At 32.9% G+C, this 15,802-nt stretch overlaps 1 protein-coding gene and 1 pseudogene across 19 annotated transcripts in view; one reads left to right on the top strand and one right to left on the bottom strand.

The window, feature by feature from the left end:
• RBFOX3 (RNA binding fox-1 homolog 3) overlaps window positions 1-15,802 on the top strand; it is a 918,966-nt gene that overhangs the window by 456,682 nt on the left and 446,482 nt on the right. The window lies entirely within an intron of this gene.
• On the bottom strand, window positions 9,385-11,236 carry LOC141538646 (adenosylhomocysteinase pseudogene; annotated as a pseudogene).

Below are 15,802 nucleotides of genomic sequence, written 5' to 3'. Positions count from 1 at the left end.
TCTTCCATGAAGTCTTCTAGTTTTCTTCTACTCCATATTTTGCAAAACATTTTTGATTGGATCATTCCTTTTCCTATTATTCCCAACTTTCTTTTTTAGTTATGTGAATGCCTTGTCATATTTTTACTTATCTGTATGTTCCTTTCAAATGTTTCATTCAAATGAATAAAAGTAAGATTTTAATGAAAGAAGAAAATGATGATTATAGAGATCTAAAAAGGATCTTGTATGCCTTCTAATCCATTTCTCTCATTATAAAATGAGGATAAGTGGTTTTCCCAGACTTATATTGCTAATAAATATAAAGTCAGGATTTGAATACAAGACTTTCTAACTCTTAAGAATTTAGGCAGTAAAAATGAATTTGGAGTGTATCCTATTTTGTTTCAACTGAATCAAAAAAGTGGAAGTAGCAAGGATTCATATAAAATTATTCTAAAAATATACATTATTAAAAAGATATAGGGAACAATTAAACCATGTGCAAAGACAGGATGAAAATATCAATATGAAATAGATATACATACACCAAATTGACAGCACCTAAATATTTAAAGGAAAATTAATTTAATTACAGGATGAAATAAATAATTAAAAGATAATTTGGGGGATTTTAAAGTGTCCTTTTTAAACTTGGAAAAATTTATTTGAAGATAAAAAAGAAAAAAGTTAAGAACATGAATATAATATTAGAAAAATAAGAAATAATACATCACTAATATTTACTGAAAAACTCTTAGGATTATAGATGTGGCACTACAAGGGTCCTCAATGACAGTATCATCATTTTACAGATAAAGAAATTGAGGCCCAAATAGATTATCACTTGCTCATATTTATATAGTTATAAACATCAGGCATGGGATTGAAGCCCATCTCTCTGATTCCAGGAATTACTCCTGATTTCATTTGTGCCACATTGCCCCCTAGTATAATGAAGATAATCACAGCAAACTGAAATATCAGCCATCATCAAATGAATTCAATAGAAAGGCTGTAGTTTTGTGTTATATATCCTGTTATATTTCAAATGCTTTCATTATTATGAAGAGAATTGGATTTATACATCAAATGTATTGTTTGAGAAGATAGGAAAGAATCCTAAAGGATCAGCCTCTCCCCCAGAAAAAAAACAAGCTGGAGGAGCTTAATATAATATTTCAAACTATATTATAAATCATCCAGCATCAAAATATTTTGTAGTAGTTTAAAAAAAATTACAAAGAGTTGATCAGTAGAATAAGTTTCACAAACATCCAATTGCACATAATTGCCTAGCTTTTAATAGATCCAAGAACACGAACTATTGGGTAAAACCTTTCAATCTCACAAATATTGTGAGGAAAATTGGACAACAACATATCAGAAATAAAATTAAGTTCATATTTCATAAAAATGGATGACATTAAATTGCAAATGGATATGTAACTTAAAATAAGTTCATAACAAAGAAATTAGGAAAAGAATTCTTATTTTAAATAAGAGACGGGAGTGATGAAAGAAGATAAAACAAAATGGATAATTTTGATTATTTACATGAACAAAATCAATGTGGCCAAAATTAAAGAGAAGTACAGAAAAATCATTGTAGTAAATTATTTCCTAAAAATGTCAAAAATTTGAGATATATTGATACATTGAGAAAGGATACAAATATAAAATAATAAGAGCTATTTTCTGATAAATAAGTGGTCAAAAGAAAGAAAAACCTGCTTTTAAAAGAAAAATACAAACTATTATATTCACATTAAAAATATTATAAATTACCAATAACTGTAAAGAAAACAACTCAGACTTTATCTTATACAAATGAAATTTATAAAGGTGATAAAAGATGAAAATAGTTAACAAAAGTTATTGGAACAAAGGCATAATAATTCACTATCAATAGAGCTGTGACTCAGGCTCACCATTCTGAAAAACAATTTCAAATTTTGCTCAATAATAATAAGAACAGCAACGAACTTTACATGTTACCTTAAGATTTACAAAGTACTTTATATACATTATCTCAATTGCTCACAACTCTGTGAAGAAGGTAGAATTATTAACGCTATTTACAAATGAGGAAATTGAATTTGAAGAGTTAAGTGTCTTGCTTGGGGTCACATAGAGTCTGAGGTAAATTTTGTGCTCTTGTTTTCCTGATTCCAGGTACTATGTTCTGTCTACTGTACCCAATTAGTTGCCTCTAAGGCAGGGTAAGGAGGGGTAAGAAACAATTTTCATATTCATTGTCAGGCCAGAAAGAATAGACGTAAAAGGATTTAGATTCTCTATTTCTTGTGTGTGTGTGTGTGTGTGTGTGTGTGTGTGTGTGTGTGTGTGTGCGTGTGTGTGTGTGTGTGTGTGTATGTGTATCTTCTTCTGGCCCTTTTACTCAGTCATCTTCCTAATTCAGGCTCTCATTACCTTTTATTTGCATGATTACAAGAGCCTCCAAACTAGTTTCCTTGTTTGTATTTTCCTACCATGATTCATCCTCTATAAAATTGACAAAATGATTTTTCTAAAATTTTGGTCTGATAATGTCACTATACTCTTCCCCCAACTCAAGAAACTTTGGTGGCTAGGATCACCTAGCCATTATAATACAAAAATATAATAACCTCCTTTATTTGGCATTGAAATTTCTTCATTAATTGCTCTCTTCTTGCCTTTGCATTCTACTTCTACTTTATTCTTTTCCTTACATTCTATGCATATCTAAAGCAGAACTTTTGTATCAACTATTTCTCATGACCAGAATTTTACTCCTTTACCTCTCTGCCTCTTAGAAAACCTGATTTCTTCCAAAACTCAACTCAAATACTCCTTTCTACAAAAAATTTTTCCTACTTTACCTATCACTAGTTCCTTCCTCTGCAAAAAATTACTTTAATCTGTATGTATCTTATATGCACCCATAAGTCTATATTTAGACACATATAAACATGTATGTGTGTATATATACACAATCTTGTATTCCCTATTTAATCTCTTTGTTGAAAAGACCTGTTTTTTTTTCTTTCTTTCTACATATTCCCAATTGTTCAATACAGTGTCTAGCAAATAATAAACATTTAATAAATATTTGTTTATTGATTAACCAAATATTGGACTCACCAAATATAGAATGGAGTGAGTGAATTAAATTATCAAAGCTACATTAACAGCAATATTAAAATAAATATTTTTAAAATTGACAATACAGAAGAAAAGTAAAGATATCTCAGTACATTTCTTCTCTGGGGATTATACTTCTAGTTCTACTAGAAGCAGAGCATGTTGAGGAATGGATATTTTACATTCTTAGAGTCTCAGCTGAATTTCTGAAAGCAATGTTGGTATCTTCTTTTTTAAAAAGTTAATTTCTAATGCAGACAAGATTAGAAGGGAAGCAATAAACTGGGAAAATATTTTTATAGTCAAAGGTTCTGATAAAGGTCTTATTTCCAAAATATGTAGAGAATTCTTTCTAATTTATAAGAAATCAAGTCATTCTCCAGTTGATAAATGGTCAAAGGATATGAACAGACAATTATTAGATGAAAAAATTGAAACTATTTCTAGCCATATGAAAAGATGCTCCAAGTCATTATTAATCAGAGAAATGCAAATTAAGACAACTCTGAGATACTACTACACACCTGTCAGATTGCCTAGAATGACAGGGAAAGATAATGGAGGGGATGTGGGTAAACTGGGACACTGGTACATTGTTGGTGGAATGGTGAATGTAATGGACATGTATACATATATTGTATTTAACTTATACTTTAACATATATAACGTGTATTGGTCAACCTGCCATCTGGGGGAAGGGAGTGGGAGAAAGGAGGGGGGAAATTGTAACAAATGGTTTTGCAATTGTCAATGCTGAAAAGTTACCCATGCATATATCTAGTAAATAAAAAGGTATAAAAAATAAAATAGCTGTAGACAATTTTGACTACCTTAAATAATATGACAGAAAGTAGGCATATACCAACATCTTGCACCATAAACTAACACAAAGTAAAAATGGGTGCATAAGCAATTAGAAGAGCAAAAAATAATTTACCTGCCAGATCTATGGAAAAGGGAAGAATATGTGACAAGAGATAATGAACATTATGAAATACAAAATGGATAAATTTTATATTAATAAATTCAAGAGATTTTGCAAAGAAAAACAAATATAACCAAGATCAGAAGGAAAGTAGAAAGATGAATAATAATTTTTATAGCTAGTGTTTCTAATAAAGCCTCATTTCTCAAATACATAGAGAACAAAGCCAAATTTATAAGAATACAATCTATTTCCCAATTGATAAATGATCAAAGAATATGAATAAGCATTTTTCACATGAAAAAGTTAAAGCTATCTACAGTCATATGAAAAAATGCTTTAAATAATTTTTGACTAGAGAAATGCAAAATAAAATAACTCTGAGATACCACCTCATACTTATCAGATTACCTAATATTGCAGAAAAGGAAAACAACAAATGTTGGATAATTGGAACACTAATGCATTGTTGGTAGAATTGTGAACTGATCCAACCATTCTGAAGGACAATTTGGAACTATTTCCAAAGGACCATCAAACTGTGAATATACTTTGATATAACAATAGTATTACTAGGTCTGTAGACCAAAGAAATCATAAAAAAAGAAAAAGGACCCCCATGTGCAGAAATATTTATAGCAGCTCTTTTTGTGGTGGCAAAGAATTGGAAATGTCTATCAATTTGGGAATAGCTGAACAAGTTGTGGTATATAAGTATGATGTAATAATACTGTGCTATAAGAATAAAATCAGGCAGATTTCACAAAACCTGGAAAAACTGAACTGAACTAAAGTTAAGTGAGGTGAGCAGAACCAGGAGAACATTACATATAGTAACAGCAACATTGTGTGATGATCAACTATGACAGACTTAGCTCTTCTCAGCAATAAAATGATCTCAAGACAATTCCAAAGAAATCATGATGGAAACATACAGAGAAAGAATTATGAAATATGAATACTGATAGAAACATATTATTTTAAGTTTGTTTTGGGAGTTTTTTGTTTGTTACTTATGATTTTTCCCTTTTCTTCTAATTCTTTCACAACATCAGTGTTCATGGTTGTGCATGATTGAACATGTATAATCTATATCAGATTGCTTACTGTCTAGGGAAGGAAGAAGAGAAAGAACAGGGGGATAAAAATTTGCAACTCAAAATCTTAAAAAAAATAAATGTTGAAAACTATCTTTACATGTAATTGAGAAAATACTATGAAGTGGGCAAAACCAAAAAGATCTAAAAAAAAGGAAAATAATGAATATAATGTTTTCTGAAACATTTTCAAGTTAAAAACAGGATATGATTGTATTAATTTAATTTTAAGTTGAAGGTTTTTGACTCAAAATGTGCTTTAATAATTAATTTTACTTTTTAGAATAACTGGATTTTTTCCTCTTCAAATATTTAATTAATACAAAGACCAGCATACTAAAGATTGAGAAATGCTATTTTTTCCAAATTAGTTTTTATTGATGTATTTTTATATCATCATAGTTTTTGCTCAGTATCCCTTCAATTCCCCTTCCCATAGAGTTATTCCATATGTGTGTGTGTGTGTGTATGTGTGTGTGCGCGCGTGTGTGTTGGACAGAAAAAGGTGATTTTTTTCACTAATGAAATTAACTTTTTTTATTATAGCTTTTTATTTACTAGATATATGCATGGGTAATTTTTCAGCATTGACAATTGCAAAACCTTTTGTTACAATTTTCCCCCTCCTTTCTCCCACTCCCTTCCCCCAGATGGCAGGTTGACCAATACATGTTATATATGTTAAAGTATAAGTTAAATACAATATATATGTACATGTCCATTACATTCACCATTCCACCAACAATGTATCAGTGTCCCAGTTTTCCCACATCCCCTCCAACATTCTGCATTATCTTTCCCTGTCATTCTAGGCAATCTGACAGGTGTGTAGTGGTATCTCAGAGTTGTCTTAATTTGCATTTTTCTGATTAATAATGACTAGGAGCATCTTTTCATATGGCTAGAAATAGTTTCAATTTTTTCGTCTAATAATTGTCTGTTCATATGCTTTGACCATTTATCAATTGGAGAATGGCTTGATTTCTTATAAATTAGAGACAATTCTCTATATATTTTGGAAATAAGACCTTTATCAGAACCTTTGACTATAAAAATGTTTTCCCAGTTTATAGCTTCCCTTAGAAGGGAAGATTAGTTTTGCATGGGATTTAGTCTGCATTCGTTTTGTTTAAACAAAAACTTTTCAATTTGATATAATCAAAATTTTCTATTTTGTGATCAATAATGATCTCTAGTTCTTCTTTGGTCATAAATTCCTTCCTGTTCCACAGGTCTGAGAGGTAAACTATCCTATGTTTTTCTAATTTATTTATATTCTCATTCTTTATGCCTAGGCCATGAACCCATTTTGACCCTATCTTGGTGTACAGTGTTAAGTGTGGGTCAATGCATAGTTTGTCTACAGCTATTTTAAATGAAATTTCTCTATATCTTTCTGTTGGACTTGGTTGGTAATATATTGAAATGCTAATGATTTAATTTGGGTTTGTTTTGTATCCTGCAAATTTGCTTAACATTGGTAATTATTTGAAGTAGTTTTTTAGTTGATTCTTAAGAATTCTGTAAGTATACCTTCATATCATCTGCAAAGAGTAATAATTTTGTTTCCATTGTCTATACTAAATTCCTTCAATTTTCTTTTCTTCTCTTATTGCTAAAACTAACATTTTTGGTACAATACTGAATAATAGCAGTGATGATGTATATCCTTGTTTTACCCCTGATCTTAATGAGAAAGCTTCTAGCTTTTCTCCATTACAGATAATGCTTGCTGATTGGTTAGATGGATAGATATTATTTGCCATTTTAAAGAAAATTCCATCTATTCCTAGCTTTCTAGTGTTTTTAGGGATGGATACGGAGTTAATTGATGGCTTATTCAATTTCTTTTTTCCTAAAATGGGATTATTTAAAGATTTCATTTTCTTTGCTGTTAAGCTAGGCAATTTTTATTTTTGTAAAGATTCATCTATTTCACTTAGCTTGTCAGCTTTGTTGGCATACAATTGGGCAGACTAGCTCCTAATTATTACTTTAATTTCCTCTTCATTTTGATAGTGATAATTTTTTTAATCAAATTAGTCAATGGTTTATCTATTTTATTGTTTTTCCCATAAAACAGCTTAGTTTTTAATTCATCTCTCCTTTGATTTCCAGAATTTTTAATTTGGTATTTTAATTAGGGATTTTTCCTAGGATTTTTTAGTTGCCCATTTCATTGATCTGGTCTTTCTCTATTTTATTCATGCAAGCATTTAGAAATATAAAATTTCTCCTAAGAATTGCTTTGGTTGCATCCCATAAATTCTGGTATGTTGTCTCATTATTTTTATTCCCCTTGATGAAATTATAGATTGTTTCTATGGTTTGTCATTTGATTCACTCATTCTTTAGGATTAGATTATCTAGTTTCTAGCCCTCCATTGACTTTTATTACACATAATTTTTTATTGCATCATGATCTAAAAAGGATGCACTTAATATCTCTGCATTTCTGCATTTGATTATGAGGTTTATATACCCCAATACGTGGTTAACTTTTTTTGTGTAGAGATCATGTACTTGTAAAAAAAAAAGTTACATTCATTATTAGCACTACTGTCTATCTACCCAGGTTACTTATACCTTCGGAAGCTAATAATTAATGTGCAACAAGAAAATGGTATTTACACACATATATTGTATCTAGGTTATATTGTAACACATGTAAAATGTATGGGATTACCTGCCATCGGGGGGAGGGAGTGGAAGGAGGGAGGGGATAATTTGGAAAAATGAATTAAAAAAAAAAAGTTACATTCTTTTGTCTAGCCAATAATTTTTCTCTAGAGGTCTATCATATCTAACTTTTCTAAAATTCTATCCATTTTCTCAACTTCTTTATTACTTATTCTGTGATTAGATTTATCTAGTTCTAACAAGGGGAAGTTGAGATTCCTCCACGAGTATAGTTTTGTTATGTATTTCTTCCTATAATTCACTTAACTTCCCCTCTAAAAATATATATCCATGTATATATATTTACTATGGATACTACTTCATTGCCTGTGATAACTTTTTTTTTTACACAAAATAAAGTTTCCTGCCTTATTTCTTTTAATTAGATCTATATATTCTATTATTTGTCTGAGATCAGGACTGCTATTCTCTTCTAATTTATTGAAGAGTTTGCCGCATTCACAGTTATGATGAGTAACTATGTGTTTCTCTGTGTCCTGTTCTTCCCCCAGTTTATACTTTCTCCCTTCCCTTGACTCTGACCCTTCTCATCATTGTTTTGCTTCTGAGAACTACCTCCCTGAATCTGCCCTTCCATTTATCAATCCCCCTTCATTTTCTTTCCTCTTTTCCCTTCTACTTCTCTATAGGATAAGATAAACTTCTACTGTATATGTTATTACCTCTTTGAGCCAAATCTGATCAGAGTAAGATTCAAACAATGCTCACTCCCTTCTTTCTCTCCCTTCTTTCTATCTACTATAATAGGTATTTTGTACCTCTTTGTGTGGTGTAATTTATCCTGTTCTGCCTCTTTCCTTTCTTCTAGTACAATCTTTTTTTTTACTCCTTATTTTTTTATATCAATACATCAAAGTCAATTTATACTCATACCCTCTATGTTTGTATATTCCTTCTAACTGCCCTAATAGAGATACAATTCTCAAGAGTTACAAGTATTATCTTCTCTTGTAGGTATGTAAAAAGTTTTACTTTATTAAATGACATTTTTTCTTTCCTGTTTACCTTTTCATGCTTCTTAAATTTGAGGATCAGATTTTCTATTCAGCTGTTCTTTTCATCAGGAACATCTGAAAGTCCTCTTTTTCATTGAATGTCCATTCCCCTTCCCCCTGAAAGATTGTTCAGTTTTGCTGAGTAGTTTATTCCTTATTATAATCCAAGTTCCTTTGCCTTGCAAAATACCATGTCCAAAGCTTTTGAACCTTTAAAGTTGAAGCTACTAAGTCCTGTGTAATCTTGACTGTGCTTCTACAATATTGGAATTTTTCTGGCTACTTACAGTATTTTCTTCTTGACCTGATATCTCTGGAATGTGTCTACATTTGTTGAAATTTTCATATTGTAATCTTTTTTCAGGATATCAGTGAAGTTTTCATTGATAATTTCTTGAAAGGTACTTTCCAGGCATTTTTTTTTGGCTGATGGCTTTCAATTAGCCCAATAATTCTTTTTTTTTTTTTTAAACCTGGATGCCCTTTATTACTCTGTGCAAGAGGGACTGGAAAGGCAAGAAAATGTGATAGTTCACTTGGGAGTCTTTGAACTGGGCAGAATTCAGTACTGATAGTGGTCAAGTTTGAAGGGGCCCTCTCTAGGGACATTCAAGTACTGAGACTGTTTTTCTGTCACTTTGTAAGCTTTACATTCAGTTTGCCAAGAGAAGCCTCAACCACAGTCTCATCCAGTTTTTTGGAGAGGAAATGTACAGGGTACTTATTTAGGTAGGTCCCCAACTCAATCTGGGCCAGCAGAAGCTGAAGGAATTGCTCATGGCAAAGCTGGGATGGCCCATAGCACCATCCAGGTTGATTAGATGGCCTTCTGTCAGCAGGATGATCTGCCACCCATTCTTCAGTTTTAAGTGGTCTACCTGAAACTTAATGGTGATCTCCACAGAATTCTGATTCAGCCATTTTATATCTAGGTCCATATCAAAATGCCAGTGTTACATACATTTGCATCATCCTTCATTTGTTCAAAGTGCCTGACCAAGATGATGTCTATGCATCCTGTACAAAAGATATTTCCCTCTTTGCAGGCCTCCTCCATGGCAGTCACCTCATAAAGGTGATGCTTGCAATGTATTGATGGCATACATCTCTGTGATGCTGACTCGGGCACCAGAGCTCTGAAGGGCCTGAGCACAGCCCTTGAGCACCATAGCCTGCCAATATAGCCACCTTGTCTGCAATGACCATATCTGTGACTCATTTGATACCGTTGATGAGGAACTCATGGCAGCCATACAGGTTGTCAGATTTGTTCTTGGTAACAGAATCATTCTGTTGATGGTTGGCTGTTATGGGCCAGAACTCTTGAACTTGAAATAAGAATTCTTACAACGTGTTAAGTCAGTGGAATTGATAAAGACAATGTTTATCTAGTTTAGCATGGTGATTAATAGTTCTCTAAGTTAAGTATGATTGATTTAATCTTACAACAAATAATGGTTTCCTAGTGATATAATGATTGGTTTATTCTCTGTAGAGTATATATAAGTGCCAGATTCATTCAGAGCCAGAGAAGACTAATGGACTGGAGGCAGGAGCTTAAAGACTCAGAAAGATTCATTTCCATCTTTATTGGCCTCCTGGTTGCTGGCCTGGCCTCCTACTCCCCCTACTGAGACCAAGGCTGGTTTGAAAGGCTCTCAAGAAAGCTGGCCCAGGCCCTAGGCAGGGAAATTAGATTATGAAGGAGATAATAAAGGATTTGAACTTTAACACCTGGCTATTCTTGTGGTGCTTACTGAACTGAACTGAAAAGAAGGCTGCTCACAAGACCTCCATAAAACCAAACAAGAACCTTACAGCTGGCACTTTCAAAACTCCATTGGTCTTCATCTTATACAGATTGTAGACACTTGTAGTTGTTTCATCTGAGATGCCTCTGATGCCCTTTGTGAGCTCAGGATATTTGTTGTGAACGAAGTTAGTGAGATTCCCCACCATCACCCAGGATCATGTTGAGGGGCTGCCCATCCTTGACATAGAGGATATGTTCAATGAAGCAGAGATATTTCTCATCAGTCTCCTCCCCTTTCCCCCTTACACAGGAATGCCAGTTTTAGCAATAGCAACTGCCGCATGGTCCTAGATGAAGAAAATGTTGCAACTGGACCATTGTATCCTTAGCTCCCAGGGCTAATGTCTCAATAAGAAAACAAACAAACAAACAAACTATCTCCACAATCAAGTAGATGTAGCCAGCAATCTGGGCACCCTTCAGTGGTTTGGAGGCTGAGTATATCTCTTGGTTTCATCAGGCCAAGTATCTCATTGTCTGTTATGTCCAGGGCTTTGCATCCCCAGGCAGGTAGGCTGATGTCAGTGACTTTGTAGGGAAGTTTGTCAGATTCTTTGCAGCCTTCTCCACAGTTACTTATTGACTTAGCAAAGTCCACCATGAGGAGACTTTGGTGATAGGGATGATGAGGTCAAAAGAAGGTCAAAGCAGGCAGCTGGCAGCACTGGAAGGGGCCAATAATTCTTAAATTATCTCTCCTATATCTATTTTCCAGGTCAGTTGTTTTTCCAGTGAAGTGTTTTATATTTCCTTTTATTTTTTTCATATTTTGATTTTTTTTGACTAGTTTTTGTTGTCTCATAGAGTCATTAGCTTTCACTTACCCAATTCTAATTTTTAAGGAATTATTTTCTTCTGTTAGCTTTTATATCTCTTTTTCCATTTGGCAAATTCTACTTTATGAGGAATTACGTTCTTCAGTAGATTTTTTTGTTTGTTTTTTTTTAATCTGGCCAATTGTATTTCTTAAGTAGTTGTTTTCTTCATGCAAATTTTGTCCTTCAGGCTGTTGACTCTTGTAGCTCTCATTTCTTTCCCCATCTTTTCTTCTACCTCTCTTATTTGATTTTAAAAATCTTTTTGAGTTCTTCCAAGAAAGCTACTGGAGCTTCATATTCATTTTTCCTTTGAAACTTTGCATGTAGAGAGTTTGATGTCCCCTTCTGAGTCTGTGTTTTGATGTTTCCTGTTTCCACGCTAACCTTTGATGTTCAGATATTCTTTTTGTTTTTTTACTAATTTTTTAGCCTATTTGGTGACTTTAAAAATTGAGCTCTGTTCCTAAGATATATGAGGCACTGTCTCAACCTTCTTGCACTGGGGTCCAGGGACCCTAGTCAATAGCTTTCTGCATCAGAGCCTCAGGTACTAACATCTTGAAGTGGCCTAGCCATAGTGCATCTGTTATGTCAGGATTCTGGGATTGGTAGTTTGCCTTCTATACTGGGTTTGGTGGCCTTCTGTGCCACTAGGCTGTTGTGCCTCAGTTACCAATATGTGCTGTGGCTCATAATCTCCTGTTGGCTTGCCTGGACATCATTTGTGTTGGACTGAGTTCCTCTTCTACCCAGAATTTTCCTTCTAAATTGTTCTAACCTATTAGAATTGATTCTAGTAAATTATTTACTTTTAATATACATTGTATTATGAATCCTGTTAGAAGAGAAAACTCAGAGCAAAAAGGAAAAACCATGGGAGAGAAAAAAAAATGAAAAAGAAGTGGACATAGCATATATTGATTTACATTCAATCTCTTTAGCTCTTTTTCTGGTTGCAGATTAAACCACTGAGAAGATCCACGTCTTTCATAGCTGATCATTGCACATTCTTGCTGTTATTATATACAATGTATTACTGGTTCTGCTTGTTTTGCTCAGTATCAGTTCACATAAATCTTTCCAGGTCTTTTTAAAATCAGCTTGTTCATCACTTTTTATAGACCAATAATATTCCATTATCTTCATATACCACAACTTCATTTTCCAATTCTTTCCTACCACAAAAAGAGCTGCTGTGCAAACATTTTTGCACATGTAGGTCATTTTCCCCCTTTTTGATTTCCTTGGGACACAGACCCAGTAATGGCACTCCTGGGTCAAGGAGTATACATAGTTTTATAGCCCTTTGGTCATGGTTTCAAATTGCTCTTCAGAATGGTTGGATCAATTCACAACTTTCCCAACAATTTGTGTCCACATCCCCTCCAACATTTATCATTACCTTAGAGGTATGAAGTGGTACCTCAGAGTTTTTTTTAATTTAAATTTCTGTAATCAATAGCAATTTAAAGCATTTTTTAAAAAAACCATAGATAGCTTTATATAAAATTGTTTCACTATGTCTTTTTGTATATTCTTCTGCTCCAGAATCTATTTAGAGACTTGATTTGACATTGTTTGCAAGAGGAACTGGGAAGAGTTCAGGCAACTTCCTGACTTCTTTGCCATCTTGGCTTTCCCTCATACTTATTCTTTTTCTTTTCAGCTCACAGCATATTAACACAATGTGGGTTTTCTGTTTTGTCTTTAATTAGTCATTATTTTGAAGCTTTAAGTCAAATTTGTCTGAATTTAATCAAATCTATTTTGTTAACTGCTTGTGGTTGGATTCTACTTCAGAATTTTAACACATATTTGGAGGTCATTATCAAATATATGAATATATGTACATATAAATATATAATACATATTATGACATTTCTTCTTAGGGGGAGGTAACATAGGAATCCATATATATTTATATAAAATATTCACTTGTGTGTTCTTTTATTTCCCAGTGTTTTTGTGACATATATCAATGGTTGGTAAAATATGATCTACAGGTCAAATCTTGTCTGCCACTTGCTTTTTGGATCACCTGCAAACTTATAGTACCATTTGTACCAATGGTACAAAATAGATAGTGTGATGCTTTGGGTTTTCTAGCTATAGTTTGCTGACCCTTATTATTTATGATACAATAATTAGTGATAAGTTTGACAAGCAATGTGAAACAGGGATAGAAAACAAAATATCTGAGTCAGGAAAACATGGGTTCAAATCTTGTCTTTGATATATTCTAATTATATGCAGCAGAGGGAGTTTTCTTCATCTTCATGAACTTATAAGTTTAAAAAGAGAGAGATGCATTTTAATTAATATGAAGTACAGCTATGTGTTCTTTATGTGTTTTATCATCCAGGAAGATCATCTGTGTGTCTGTGTGATATAGTAATGGTACAAGGTATATATACTACAATGTTGTTGTTAAGTCCTTGCGATCATGTCCAAGTCTTTGTGACCCCATTTGGAGTTTTGTTGGCAAAGATATTAAAATATTTGGCCACTTTCTCCTTCAGTTTCTTTTACAGATGAGGAAACTGAAGCACACAGGCTTAAATGATTTGCCCAGAATCACACATCTAGTAAATGTCTTAGACCAGATTTGAATGCAAGTTTTTTTTCTGACTCCAGGCCCAGCCCTTTATCCAGTGTACCACCTAGCTGCCTTGTGCAACTTTGAGAGAGAGCCAGTTCCTAAATGTCAGTTTTATGAAGTCTCCATTTCCAACCAATTGAGTCTGTCCTTAGAAAATATTTTTCCTACTGGAAGCAAAGGAACTGTGGGATACTGTCACAGCCTAAAGGAAGTACTTTGATTAGAAAAGAAGGGGCAAACAAGTGACTGCAACTGGATCATTGGTTACTCTCTAAATATGGCTACTACCATATGAGTAAAACTGTAAACAATAATGAAAGTTTATAACTATCAGACTGTTTTGATTTCCTATTTAAAAATTGTTCTGCCTGGGCAATGAACTGTAATCAACAAATCCCTATTAATTCTTGACTTCACTTTTTAAAAAATTATATTCATGTCTATCCCTGAAAGGTAACAATTCAAATACACTGTTCAAAACTGTAAGCAATTTTTTTTTTCTTTTTCATGGTTCTTCCCTTTTGATCTGATGTTTCTTGGAGAACATGACAAAAATGGAAATATGCTTAAAAGAACTGCTCATAGTTAACCTATATTAGATTTCTTCTTGTCTGGAGGAGAGGGGAGGTAAGAGAGAAAAATCTGAAACATTAAGTTTTACAAAAATGAATGCTGAGAACTGTCTTTTCATGTATTTGGAAAAATAAAATACTTGAGGCAACTAAATGGTGAAGTGGATAGAGAGCACCAGACCCAGAATCAGGAGAGCCTTAGTTCAAATCTGGTCTCAGAAACTTCACATGCACTACTAGTTGTGTGACCCTGGACAAGTAACTTAATCCAAATTGCCTCTCAAAAAATAAAAAGAAAGAAAGAAAAAGAAAATACTATTAAAAAATAAATAAACCTAAATCTAAAAACCCAACAAAACAAAACTGTGGACAAAAACAAATGTTGGCATCACTCCTGTGTAGGATGTGCTTCCTCATTTCTATCTCTTGAAATCACTGGCTCCCTTTCAGATGCAGTTCAAATTATCTTTTATAAAAATAATTTCCTAATCTCCTCCTTCCCACTTGCTACTTTTTTTCTCATCTACTCATGGACTTAGATCTATTGTTTCTTCAGTAGACTATAAAATTCTTGAAGGCAGGAACTATTTCCATTCAATTTTGTATTTGTGTCTCCAGTGCTTAGTTCATGGCAGGAGCTAAACATTAACACAATGAAATTGAAGTGATGATAGAAAATATGTGTGTATGTATTTGCACACATACATACATATATATGTATATATATTATAATGTATGCATACATACAAATTATTATATATTGCTAATAATTTATATTATTACATTATGTTAATACATACTATGTTATTAATGTTATTGTATTATTGTTATTAATAATAATAATAGCTAATACTTCTATTGTTTTTGTTAAGTCATTTAAGTTGTGTCTTACTCTTCTTGATCCCATTTGGATCATTTTGGCAGAGATAGTAGAATGGTTTGGCATTTCCTTCTCCACCTCATTTTATGGATGAGGAAACTGAGGCAAGCCAAATCAAATGACTTTCCCAGGATCACTTAGTTAAAAAGTGTTTGAAGTCATACTTGAACCCAGATCTTTCTTATTCCTATGTTCTTTATCCATTGTGCTACCTTGTTGCTCCATAAATTTCAAAACACTGCCCAGGAATCCTATCATTCCTTTTATTCCCTCTGTTTTTGTTTGTAGAATATTATAT

Source organism: Sminthopsis crassicaudata, chromosome 4 (assembly GCF_048593235.1).
Source record: "Sminthopsis crassicaudata isolate SCR6 chromosome 4, ASM4859323v1, whole genome shotgun sequence".
NCBI lineage: Eukaryota > Metazoa > Chordata > Mammalia > Dasyuromorphia > Dasyuridae > Sminthopsis > Sminthopsis crassicaudata.
Note: the sequence above shows the minus strand (reverse complement) of the source record. Positions and strands in the feature narration are given on the sequence as shown.